This window comes from Silene latifolia, chromosome 8 (assembly GCF_048544455.1).
Source record: "Silene latifolia isolate original U9 population chromosome 8, ASM4854445v1, whole genome shotgun sequence".
Classification (NCBI taxonomy): Eukaryota; Viridiplantae; Streptophyta; class Magnoliopsida; order Caryophyllales; family Caryophyllaceae; genus Silene; species Silene latifolia.
This window is the reverse complement of record NC_133533.1, coordinates 94,369,157-94,382,712: the sequence shown is the minus strand read 5'-3', so window position 1 is coordinate 94,382,712 and position 13,556 is coordinate 94,369,157. Positions and strand designations below refer to the sequence as shown.

At 34.7% G+C, this 13,556-nt stretch overlaps 1 non-coding gene across 1 annotated transcript; it reads right to left on the bottom strand.

The window, feature by feature from the left end:
- Positions 1 to 1,916: 1,916 nt before the first annotated feature.
- Positions 1,917 to 2,023, bottom strand: LOC141597717 (small nucleolar RNA R71). Its single transcript, XR_012522937.1, has one exon. It is a non-coding gene; the product is annotated as a small nucleolar RNA R71 (small nucleolar RNA).
- Between the last annotated feature and the right edge of the window lie 11,533 nt (positions 2,024 to 13,556).

The following is a 13,556-nucleotide window of genomic DNA, read 5'->3' as shown; positions in this document are numbered from 1 at the left end:
AAGCCCTTCCTTCGGAAAATACCGGCTCCTCCTTGCTCAATCTAAAAAGTGTAATTACTAGTTTAGCCCTTAGTTAACCCTAATGCATCCTCCCTAATTTTCACTATAAATACCCCATTAGTCTAATTAGAGGAGCATGTTCTTCTTATCAATAATTAGTGTAGTTAATATCAATCAAATCTCTCTTTAATATTGTAATCAAGTATTAATCAAGTTTTAATCCAAGTTCTAGTTCTTTAATCTCTCTCTTGTTCATCCTTTATTTTGGGTAATTGAAGATTATTTGGGTTATTATTGGGAGATTGACAACCTCTCAATCAAACATCAAGTACTTCTATTATTCTTGCTTTTTTATTGGAATCATTAGTAGGTATAATCTCTTAATCCCTTTTTAATTATTGTTAATTACTTTCATTTGTTCATCGTGTTTCACTTTGTTAGTATGATTGACAACCTTGCTAGCATGTTCAATATGATGATGAGTGAGTAGTTCCTTAGCTAGGGTTAATGGGTAATTAGGGGAAACCAACATGGGGGATGATTCATGCTTAAATTAATATGATTTCATAGTTTATTTGCTTGCTTGTTGTGAATCTCGACTCATGCACATATTATGTTTGATGAAATGCGAGCCTATGAATCCTTGCATTTTTTACCCATCACCTATCCTTTCAATGAGACTTGTAAGATATAAACCAACTCGAGTCTCATTAGACCATGCATGTTGTTGAGTAGGGAAGACTAAGTCGACTTGTAGGTGTTGTACAATCTAATCGATTCGGCTCCGGGACCCAAACTTTCCTAGGATTGTAAGATATAACCCAACTCAATCCATCACAACAATAATTGCTTGCTTATAATTTGAGAACATGTTTGTATGATCATATCCCATGATTCCCCTATGACCCCATGATACCCTATTGCTTTTTATCAATTGTTTACACCCCTTTTAATTCATCTTGTTAGTTTATTTTCATTGCTATTTTAGTTAGTGACCTTCTACATCAACTCAAATTATGACACCCCTAAGACACCGCTAGTTTCAATAGAAATCTCATCTCAATTCCCGTCCCTTGGGATCCGACCTTTAATTGCCTCTTTACTAATTGTAGAGTTGTTTTGTGAAGTTATAAATTGTGTTTTGATTCGACCGTGACCCAACGACCACATCTATTTGTGAACACGAAACGGACCCGATCAAAAATGGCGCCGTTGCCGGGGACGGTGTTAGCTTGATTTAGATTTCTTTACATTGTTATTAGTTGTGTCTTTCTTTACTTTGAGGAAGTAAAACTCCTCAAGGTTTGTTCTAATTGTTTTCGAGTTGTTTGATATTTTGCATGTCTAGAAGGTCACAAGGTGATTTGTTACCTTTTGACCGTGAAATTGAAAGAACTTTGACAACCAATAGGAGACTTGCTAGGAGGAATTTGAGAGGTATTAGTGAGGTTGTAGATATTCAACCAACTATTGAGTTCATCAACCCTTTTGCAAGAGAAGGTGAGGAGAACCCAACACAAAATCAACCACAAAATCAACCCACAATGCCTAAGTTTTCATCACATTCCGTACCCACCGAGGAGAACCTACCCAATGGTACTCCTACACCACAACATCTAACCGGAAATTTTATTGACAAATCCGCCTTTATCCAATTAGTCGAAAGAAGCCAATTTGGGGGGATGCCTAATGAAGACCCTCATTCTCATATGGAGGCTTTTTGCGATTATTGTGATGCGATTTCTCAAACCGGTGTAACTCAAGACCAAATTCGATGGGTCTTATTTCCTTTTTCTCTAATTGGCACCGCCAAACAATGGTTGAAAGGCCTTGATAAGGCCACTCTCGGAATTGATTCTTGGAAGAAGTTGGCTCTAGCTTTCTACAAAAAATTCTACCCACCGGAAAAGACAAACATGCTAAGAGCTCAAATTACGGGTTTTAAGCAAAGGGATGAAGAATCTTTGTATGAAGCTTGGGAGCGGTTCAAGGGAATTTGTCACTCATGTCCTCATCATGGACTTAGCGAATGGTTCTTGGTACAACAATTTTGGAACGGACTTTATGAAGATTCAAGAAATATCCTTAATATGGGATCGAATGGGATGTTCACCGAGGTTGATGACAACCAAACTTGGAGCAAAATTGAAGAGATGGCAATCCACAATTCACAATATAGTAGGCCTCGCAAGGCTACTAGAGGAGGAAAGCACGAAGTGGATGTCGTTACTCAATTGGGTGCTCAACTTTGCTCCCATATCGATACTATCAACTTGAAGTTCGAGAAAGCAATGGCTAGACTTGAAGAAGTCTCAAAATCACCAAAGCATCATGTCAATGCCATGACGGCATCTTCATCAATCCCAAATGGGATATGTGAGAATTGTGGTACTTTAGGTCATGATCAAAGTGAGTGTAGGGGAACAAATGAACAAGTAAATGCTTTCCAAGCATACAAGAGTGGCACCCCTTACTCCAATTTTTACAATGAAAATACCAAGTTCCATCCGAATCTCTCATATAAAAGCCAAAACGTCCAAAATCCGCAAACAACATACACCCCACCACCCATGAGAAATCAAAACCAAAGACCCTTCTACAATCAAAACCAAGGCTACCAAAACCAAAATCCATACAACCAACAAAGTGACCAAGGTTTTGATGTGCAAAAAGCGGTCCTTCAAATGCAAAAAAATCAATAAGAGTTCTTGAATCAAATGCAAAAGGATAGCCAAGCAAAGGAAACCACAATCAACAACATTCTAGCTCACACCAAGATGTTGGAAACCCAATTGACTCAACTAGCATCTTCAAACTCACAAAGGCAAAAGGGGCAATTACCGCCTCAAGGTAATCCCCCAAGGCATAAAACGGTTAGTGCTATTCACTTGAGAAGTGGCACAAGGTATGAAGCACCGAAGAAGCAAGTTGAGGATGAAGTTGTGGAAGCTAGAGAAGAAATTGTGACAAACTCCAAAGATGGAGAATCATCAAAATAAGAAATTTCAAAGAAAAATGAAGACAAGGTCAAGGAGAAGGAACCCATAGTGATTAGACTTCCTTTTCCAAGTCATCAAGCCAAGCCCAAATTTGATGATCAACTTGGGAAATTTATGGAAATTGTGAAGAATTTGGAAGTCTCGATTCCTTTCACGGAATTAATCAATCACGTGCCGGCCTATGCGAAATACATAAAATATATCCTCACAAAGAAGAAGTCAATCCGGAAACTTGAGACTATCGCCTTCACTAAGGTGAGTAGTGCAATACTTCAAGGGAGTTCACCTCCAAAACTAAAGGATCCGGGAAGCTTCTCAATACCGCGTACCATTGGCGACACAACGATCAACAAAGCCTTATGTGATCTAGGGACTAGTGTAAGTGTCATGCCGTACTCGGTGAGTAAAAGGTTGGGGATGGGAGAGCTTAAATGCACCAACATCACACTCCAAATGGCCGATAGATCGACGAAGACACCATTAGGGATATGGGAAGATGTCCCCGTACGAATTGGGAAGTTTTTCATCCCGGTGGACTTTGTCATTGTTGATATGGAGGAAGATTCCAACATTCCAATCATCCTAGGAAGACCTTTCCTACACACCGCGGGTGCGGTGATTGATATGAAACATGGTGAGCTCACTCTAGAAGTGGGAGATGAAAGAATAACCTTTAATCTTGACAAGACTATGAGAGCTCCTCGTTTGCATGAACCGTGTTTCATGATTGATCATTATAGCCGAAAGGATGAGAGGAAGAAATCGGAACTCCAATGGAAGAAGAAAGTTGAAGATGCTCCTTTCAAAGAGCAAGTGATTTGTGACAAGGAGAGCTTGAAAAGCTCCTCAAAATCAATCAAAGAAGAAGAGGATGGCCTCATTGGCGAAAAGAAGAAATTGGAGGAATTGTCTCCATCAAATCAAGAAATTTTCAATGATCAACTTAATGAAGTTTGTGGTCTTTGGGACGACGAATTTGAAGGGATTTTTAATCCCTACATTGGTAATGCCATCGATCGAGATCAACAACAAGGGCAAAGGTCTATTGAAGAGCTTTACAACGATAATGAACAAGCTTTTGATTACTTTTTCAAGGTGTTGAGCAACATCAACAACACTTTGAACATGCCCCCTTGACATCTCATCAAGAATCAGAGTTTGGTGGAGTCCTCCCTAAACCACCATTTGTAAATATTTCTAACTCCCTAACTCACATTTCAATTCTTGTATTGCATTTTTGTCATCTTTGGATTTATTTTATTTACTTTGATCAAGATAATTGTCATGTTTGAGAGAAGTGAGGGAGGGACTAACAATTTCAAATTGATGTGTAGTGCTTTACCTTAGTGTGGGGATGACAATTGCCTAGGCTATCCATGCCTAGTAATGCCCCCACAATGAAGAACACAAGATATGAAGAAGAATGGAAGAATGGTAAGGGATATGCATTGTACACGGATAGAACTGAATCCGGGTACAAAGGGGTAGAATCTGAGCGGATTCAGGAGAATCCGCCCTGTTGGGAAATGTGTCCTCAACAATAGTGCGATCACATGATTTAAATATCATTATTAAATCTCATTTTAAAGAATACAATTGGGAAGTAATTTTGTTACTGTCAACTGGTCAACATATATCAGTAATGATTGGCTGACTAGAGTTTGACATTACTGTCGTGTGACGGTGGTGATCAGTTGACCCCCTAGGTCATACCTAAAGGGCAACACTCTTAATTGATTATTTAATTAATCGTATAACGTTACGAGTTAATTAAATTACTTGAAAAATTGACGAACGATTTTGGAAGTAAAATTTACGTATCAAATTGAAATGTGATTAAATGAGATACGGTCTGAGTAATCGAATTGTATCATTACTCGGATGAAATTATTGTTTAAAGAAACAATTGAAACGGAATGAATAAATTATTATAAATACATAATGTTGTAGTTTATAATTTGGAAACATTTTTGGTACGAGTAATTACGAATTACTAGTCAATTTTGTAAATGACATATTTTATGAGTATGTTGATTTTTAATATGATAAAAATACATTTCATTGTAACATGTCATGTAACATGTTACATGTGACAAATTTGACAAATGATAAAATAAAATGGACCATCCATTTTATTATAAAAGTGCCGAAATTAGAGGGGTGTTGGGTTAATATTGTGCTTTTCATTTTAGTGGAAAACATAATTATTAAAGACTACCTACTAGCCTTGCAAGCCTAAGCTTTTGAGAAGAGCAAAAACAAGAGGCATTGGGCATACTACCCAATGCTCTCTTTTTCGGCCACCAACAACAATAGAGAAGAGAGCTCTTCACTTTACTCATTTTATTCATGCTTCTTATTTTTCTAGTGTAAGAAAATGAAAAATACTCTCTACAATTTATGAGAATTCTAGAGAAATAAACTCCAAAATCCCCTTACTCTTGACCGAATATTCAAGAGCACAAACAATATTTTTGGGTCATTTTTCTACAAGAATTAATATTATCTAGTACTCATAATATTAATTCTAATTAAGAGAAAGCCTTGGGTATAAAGCTTAGGGAGAGATCTTACCCTTAGATCTTTGTTCTTCCATTGGAAAAGCTCAAGAACAAGAAGAGAAAGGAGATCTCTCTTGTGCCCTAATAGCCGAAATATTGAATGTAAGGACATGATTTCTCCTCTATTCATTTTATTGTTTGCATGCATAAGATCCGTTTTAATTTATGACAAATTAATTAGACATATATGAGTATGTTAACATGTATAAAGATCTACATTTCCTTCAATCGGTATCATGAGCCACGGTTGTTTGCATGCAAATTGGTTAAAAGTTTTTCCGAGTTATATGAATAACAAAATAAAACTTGTAAAATTTGTGTTATTATGATATATCACGAAATAATTACATGCATGTTAATATTTCTGGTCCTAAAATGTTTTAGGATATTTTGGTTAATTTTTCGGATTTTTATTGTTCATATTTAATAATAATGACATTTAAATGTGATTTTATGAATAAAAATGTCATTTTTGGTCGAAAATTAGCTATACTTCGAATTTTAAGTTGATCTTTGGATATGTTATCACATATATTATTTTGAGATAACCTGTAATTTTTCATAATTTTTGCACTTGTTATGCTCGAAAAATGAATTTTTCATTGTTAAATTCGGATTTAAGAGAAAAATAGGTTAATATGAGTTAAATTTCGAATCTGGTCATAGAAAATTTATATGTTGTCACATGCAATTTTACAAGATGTGTGTAAAATAATTGGCTATAAAGAAGTCTTTTAGCATGATTTATGAATTTTTGAAGAAAAATGGCATAAATAGTGACATTATTAGTTGAAAATTAATAAAACATATTCTATGACTTAGGAAAAACGTTTAATGTTGCATTTTATTATATTTTTCAGATCTAAAATTGAAAAGTTAATGAAAATAATTTTTCCATGTTTTTATGATTATTTTATTAAAATCGATAAACCGCAACATTGTTTTTCCGGAAAATTTTCGAAATTTTTAACCTAAGATTTTGAACATTATGAGTGTCATGGAATTTTTCCAGAATGTTCATGAATTTAAATTTCAAATTTTGAATTTATTTGAAATTTTTGGATTTATTTGAAGTTTAATAGCTTATTTTTGTAATTTTTGGTCCATTTATGAACAATTTTGTTAATAAAGGTTAATTATGGTCAAATTATTAGTGAAGACTATATTTTGAGTCCTAAGAGGTTAGGGTAATTAACTTATGCATAAATATGAGTTTATGTATTTTTGTGATTATAAAATGTTCAAATCACGCAAATCCGTAAAAACCGAGTAATATACGATATTGGCTAATTAAAGGCGATTTAGCATAAAATTGAGCATGTTCATACATATTATAATGCTGCATTTTTCTTTATGATTGTCATAATTTTAATTTATGTAATTTTGAATTATGTAATTTTACTTAGTATGGCCTTAGATTTTAATTGGTATTTCCCGAAATGTATGGGAATACCGATTCGGTTGTAATTTTTATTGTGATCTCGTATCACCGTTTTGTAATTTAATAGATTTATTTTATTTTAAGTTACAAATGTATAATAGGAAATTATGTAATTTATTATGTAATTTTATTCATTCCGGAGTTCCAAAAGACGGATTTCTTCAAGAATGGCGATACATAAAGACGGTGTTACCTCGAGATGCGTGTCACAACCGAAGTTCAAGGGACCAATGGAGTTGGTTTCCGAATATGTAATAGATTAATAGTTTTTCTATTTTAGGAAAGGCCATACTAGGATTCATTTATTTTTATGCTTGCATTTTATTTTATGTCACATGCATTGCTAAATCGCCATAACTAAACATGCATTGTCTTATCGAGTTTATCGACCGTGTCAATTAGAATTATCGTAGTTCACCGCTTTAGTTCACTTAAAACGTGATAGATAATAAATTGACATGACCTCTCGCTAAAACAATCAATTGAGACATAGCCTTACCAAATAGTAGAAACCATGAAAACCTATTTCGTGAGGGAGTGCACTCGGCCACACCGGGGTACAAACCTTGTTACGTAGGGGAAGTGGGTGATAAATGTTAATCCACCGAATTCATGTTGATGAGGGATGTATCGGCCCCACCGTGCCCAAGTTAATGTGGGTTTGGATCATGGACACATTTATTCGAAATTTGGATTGAACTCAACAAAAGTATTTGATAAGGGATGTATCGGCCCCACCGTGCCCTTGTCGATGTGTTTTGGGCTATAGATAATTGTTAATGTAATATTATCGACCAAGAGTTCTAAAAGTAGAATCGATTAAACGTTAATCCACCGAGTTATATTGATAAAGGATGTATCGGCCCCACCGTGCCTAAGTCGATATGAATTTGGGTCTTGGAATCATTTATCATAGTTGGGTAGAGGTCACTATGTAAATGCTATACTTGTTTACAAGTATCAATAAAACGATAAATGTTAAGTTTTCCACTATTCCGTTTTTATATTGTTCTATTTCTTTACCACAATTCATATACGATATCATTTCGTTTTTGATTCAAATCTCCATTAAAATATCGTAACTAAAGACAAATATGAGTTTGCTTCTAAAACCTCAAATGAACCATTGCTAAGGATCTCCTGTAAAGAGTATAGATTAAAGTTGTTCATTATCAAACAGGTTTTTGATTCTTGACTAACACATCTACTTGCAATGGATTGTTTTTCATGTACTTAAATGAATTAAGTACATCAAAGCGATAAAATTGTTTTGGTAATTAGTTTTGTCAAGAATTCGTAATTGACCAAAATAACGCAACCACTTCAATGAAAGTTTTTAAGACTAAAACGAACAAATGAAGAGTGTTTTTCATGAATTCAATTTTGCTTCTCAAAGCAAAGACTCATTGAAATGAGTGGGAGCATTCTCTTAAACCGTTAAGATGAGGACGAGGTTCAAGAAGTAAAGATTATAATGGAATTGATACAAGGTAATGTTAAAGGTAAAGTTGTTGAGAATGACGATACTAAACCTATCAATGCCGACCGATAAAGTTTCCATTGTCTTAAATGTTAGACACGAGAAAGGAAACTACCCCAAATTATTGAAGTATCAACAAGTTAGTTGTGTGACATCTAATGGGACCTTCTTCGTTAAATGTTTATTTGATTAAACATAATTTTGCTAGTATTACTTCGTCAATATTAGAAACCGGTGGTGGTTTTCATCATTATGTTTGACACATAGGATGATTAGAATATGACGACTAGCAACAATGAAGTCAAGAGATAGAGTAATTGTGTACTCAATCTAGTTTTTGGATTTAAAGTGGTACTTAATTGTGACTATTAAGTGCATAAACTCTAAATAAGAATATAAACTTGTTAAGAGACAAAAGAGGTTTTCACTTTTGTGACCCTATACACCACGATTTGATGTATGGCTAGCCCATTATCAAGGTGATTATATTCTAAACCAAACTAGTATAATATATATCATGTAGATGATGTAAGACTCAAATTGGTAACCCAAGATTAAACCTTAAATTTTGGAAAGATGAACGTAAAGAGTTATCGAGTACTCTTGAAACCATTAGATTGTTAATGGTATATGCGTATCTTGTATTCAAAGCAAGATGTCTCGTGCCTTTTGGTTGAAAAGGAGATCGAGGTTGTATATCATCGATCCAAAATAGGTTGATCATTCTCTTTTACCAACGATATAAGTTGACGCTAATATGTTCACTTAATAAGGTAAAAGGAGAAATCTTTGAAGAATTTCAAAGAGTTCAAGGAATCACGATTTAGTCGTGATGGGATTATCAAAGTGAAGACTTTGATATAAGCCAAAGGAAATGTGATATAGTATCACAAGTTAATCTCTCTTAGCACACATCATAATGTGTGATTGGATAAGAAATCAAACGCTATTCGATATGGTTTGGACTTCAATCAAGTTACTTTGAGTTACTTGATCCTTTTGGGGATTTTATCATTTTGTCTAGATTATTTTTCCACTAAATCGAATCATATGTGATATGAAATGGTAAGGGTACCATGTTTGTAAGTTTTCACAAGAAACAAATGCTCATTTTTTCCCTCTTAAATTATCACGAGTACGACGGGTTTGCGGCTCGTGAAGCTGTCTTTCTAAAATACAAGTTTATTTTTAGAAGACAGAGTGGGAGAAATTATTCAAGAGCCACAAAGAATGCCACAGAGAATGTTATGTCGCAAGAAACTGGTCTTTCTTGGCTACATGAGACGTTTTGTGTAAGACATTGTTTCTTCAAAACCTAGGAGGTTAAATTCGTCACTTGTTAAAAATGATGAATTCATGTTACTTTAAAGAAAGTAAAAAGCTTATAACTTACAAAAGAAATTGTTTGATTCAAGTTGATTACTTCTAGAAAGTAATGAACATATGACTTACATAAGAGTGTTTAAGTCACAACTCAATACAAGGCTTAGAGCCATGAAAATCCGAAAATAAAAGGCTTGATTAGTGACAAAGGGTTTTTGCACTAATAAAGAGATATTTCAATACAAGATTGGATGCAAAGGGTTTTGCACTAATTGAAATGCTTAAGTCTATTTGGATCTTCTTAAGGATTGTGTTTCATTATGAGGTTATGAAATACGTAGCAAGTGAATCTAAAACCCGCTTCTTCAAAAGAAGGAATGTATTCAATACATGTCATGAGTTTTGTAGATTCTTGCAATCCTAAGATAATGTGAAACTTAAGAGAGGGTCTTAAGTAGGACATCAATGAGTTGGAATCAACATTTTGATCATGTGATAAAACATTTCTCGATAAGTCGAGAAGTTATGTTTATACATGGAGTTTAGTGGGAGTTACGAAATTTTTTAATTAGTCCGATATGTGGATGACATATTGATCATTTAGAATGATTTAAGACTTTTGGAGTATTATAATACATCTTGAATATCCGGATTTATGAAGATAAATCCACATGATATTAGCGTCAGTAAGAAGTCTTATGTTGATAAGATTCATGACTAGTTCAATTAAATTGAACATATTTGATTGATTTCATTTGCTTCCGCTGCCGAATCAATTAAAAAGAAATGATGTATAACACTTCATATACCTTGAGTATGATGAATTGTTTTCAAAAATCGAATTTAAGTAATCTTTACCAAGTAAGCTATAAAGATTACCCTTAAGTGCTTGCAGAAGCATTAAGGAAGTAAAGCAAAGTGTTTATGATGCAATATTGTGTAAGGGTGTTACACAAGTGACAATTGACAATTGAGATTGCGCATGGTTTCCGACAAAACCATAATCAAAACACACTAGGATGGTTAAGATACCATTGTGGCAATGTTAATTAAGAAGTAGATTTTCTAGAATCGTTCTAGGCAATAAAGAACAATGAGAGATTTTTATAACGGAAATTAAGTACACTTGCGATCATGAGATGTGTAAGAAAGATGAGTCCCGCACACTGTGAAAACAGTGGGAGCTATTCTTAGGCTAGAGGGCCTATGTCTTGATTGGATCTCGACACGTACTTAGGAAGTTTTGTAATGCAAATGTATACATTACAAAGGAAAACAAGTATGTAGTAAGGTTGAGTAAGGTACAAAAGGTTGATAAAACCTACTAACCAAAGCCTTCTCAAAGGCTAAACATGATGAGTCATGTCATTTCAATTGAATTGAAATGAACAACTACGTACAAGATCAAATTAGATTATAGAATATGAAATAGTAATCAAGCATTGACTATTCATATGTGATAATCACATTTGTCGTTCGAGTTTTATTTTAAAACTCTTTTATTATACTTTGTTACATCCAAACGGGTTGTGGAGACAATTGAACCCCGTTAAAGTGAACACGGATTAACATTGTATTCGCCCATAGTCACTTATATGAGGTGACGTCTCGAAGTGACTAGAGTGTGATGCGATTGATGGCAAGTTCAAGTGCCATACAGTCATGTGAGATGACTAGTCGATCACATAGGCAGATGTTAGGAACACCTTGTCGGGCCTAATGACCGCTTATAGAGTTCTGGCAAATTTATATAGCCTGGTCGTGGCGAGAGTGACTATAGTATTCTAATGAGTCGATTCTTTTGACTAAAGACTATTCACCTAAGATGGCACAGTTTCAGATTAACTTTGATTTGTGTTACTACGACCTTCGTAAATGGGGTCAAATGGGCATATTTTGGGTTATGATGGCTGTGGCTAGTCGAAGGGAATGAGTGCGATAGGAATTGTCCATCCCCTTGTCAGGTTATAACAATATCTCAGGGCCACTCGAGGAGTAATGAATCGAAATGCGTGGCCACGCTCGGAAGGTATCCGAGTGGATAAATCCGGTCAATCGCTTATTCTCCGGATCGAGGAAACCACTCGATATGATCACTTGCAAGTACGACTCGAAAGACACCTTGCATTGAGTGGGAGATAGTAATAGGACAAGAGAATTGGTGACGCACACTTGTCGAGGACAAGTGGGAGATTGTTGGGAAATGTGTCCTCAACAATAGTGCGATCACATGATTTAAATATCATTATTAAATCTCATTTTAAAGAATACAATTGGGAAGTAATTTTGTTATGTCAATCGGTCAACATATATCAGTAATGATTGGTGACTAGAGTTTGACATTTCGTCGTGTGACGGTGGTGATCGAGTTGACCCCCTAGGTCATACCTAAAGGGCAACACTCTTAATTGATTATTTAATTAATCGTATAACGTTACGAGTTAATTAAATTACTTGAAAAATTGATTAACGATTTTGAAGTAAAATTTACGTATCAAATTGAAATGTGATTAAATGAGATACGGTCTGAGTAATCGAATTGTATCATTACTCGGATGAAATTATTGTTTAAAGAAACAATTGAAACGGAATGAATAAATTATTATAAATACATAATGTTGTAGTTTATAATTTGGAAACATTTTTGGTACGAGTAATTACTAATTACTAGTCAATTTTGTAAATGACATATTTTATGAGTATGTTGATTTTTAATATGATAAAAATACATTTCATTGTAACATGTCATGTAACATGTTACATGTGACAAATTTGACAAATGATAAAATAAAATGGACCATCCATTTTATTATAAAAGTCTTAGAAATTAGAGGGGTGTTGGGTTAATATTGTGCTTTTCATTTTAGTGGAAAACATAATTATTAAAGACTACCTACTAGCCTTGCAAGCCTAAGCTTTTGAGAAGAGCAAAAACAAGAGGCATTGGGCATACTACCCAATGCTCTCTTTTTCGGCCACCAACAACAATAGAGAAGAGAGCTCTTCACTTTACTCATTTTATTCATGCTTCTTATTTTTCTAGTGTAAGAAAATGAAAAATACTCTCTACAATTTATGAGAATTCTAGAGAAATAAACTCCAAAATCCCCTTACTCTTGACCGAATATTCAAGAGCACAAACAATATTTTTGGGTCATTTTTCTACAAGAATTAATATTATCTAGTACTCATAATATTAATTCTAATTAAGAGAAAGCCTTGGGTATAAAGCTTAGGGAGAGATCTTACCCTTAGATCTTTGTTCTTCCATTGGAAAAGCTCAAGAACAAGAAGAGAAAGGAGATCTCTCTTGTGCCCTAATAGCCGAAATATTGAATGTAAGGACATGATTTCTCCTCTATTCATTTTATTGTTTGCATGCATAAGATCCGTTTTAATTTATGACAAATTAATTAGACATATATGAGTATGTTAACATGTATAAAGATCTACATTTCCTTCACGCCCGTCTTCAGAAAATCCGAGCGTACTGCAGCAAAGACGCCCATCCTGAACTGAGCTGAATTTTGAAAATTTTGACTGTAAGAGAATCCGGGCGTCCTAAACAGCAATCCGCCCGTCTTTGGAAATCCGTCCGTCTTGGAAAGAAGACGCCCGTCTTCTCTGCTGAGGAAAACAAGAAAAATTTCCTGGACTGAAATCCGTCCGTCTTCTGAAGAATCTGCCCGTCCCGTATCAAGTAAATCCGAGGGTCTTCTCTTGAATACGCCCGTCTTTAGGCGAGTTTTATC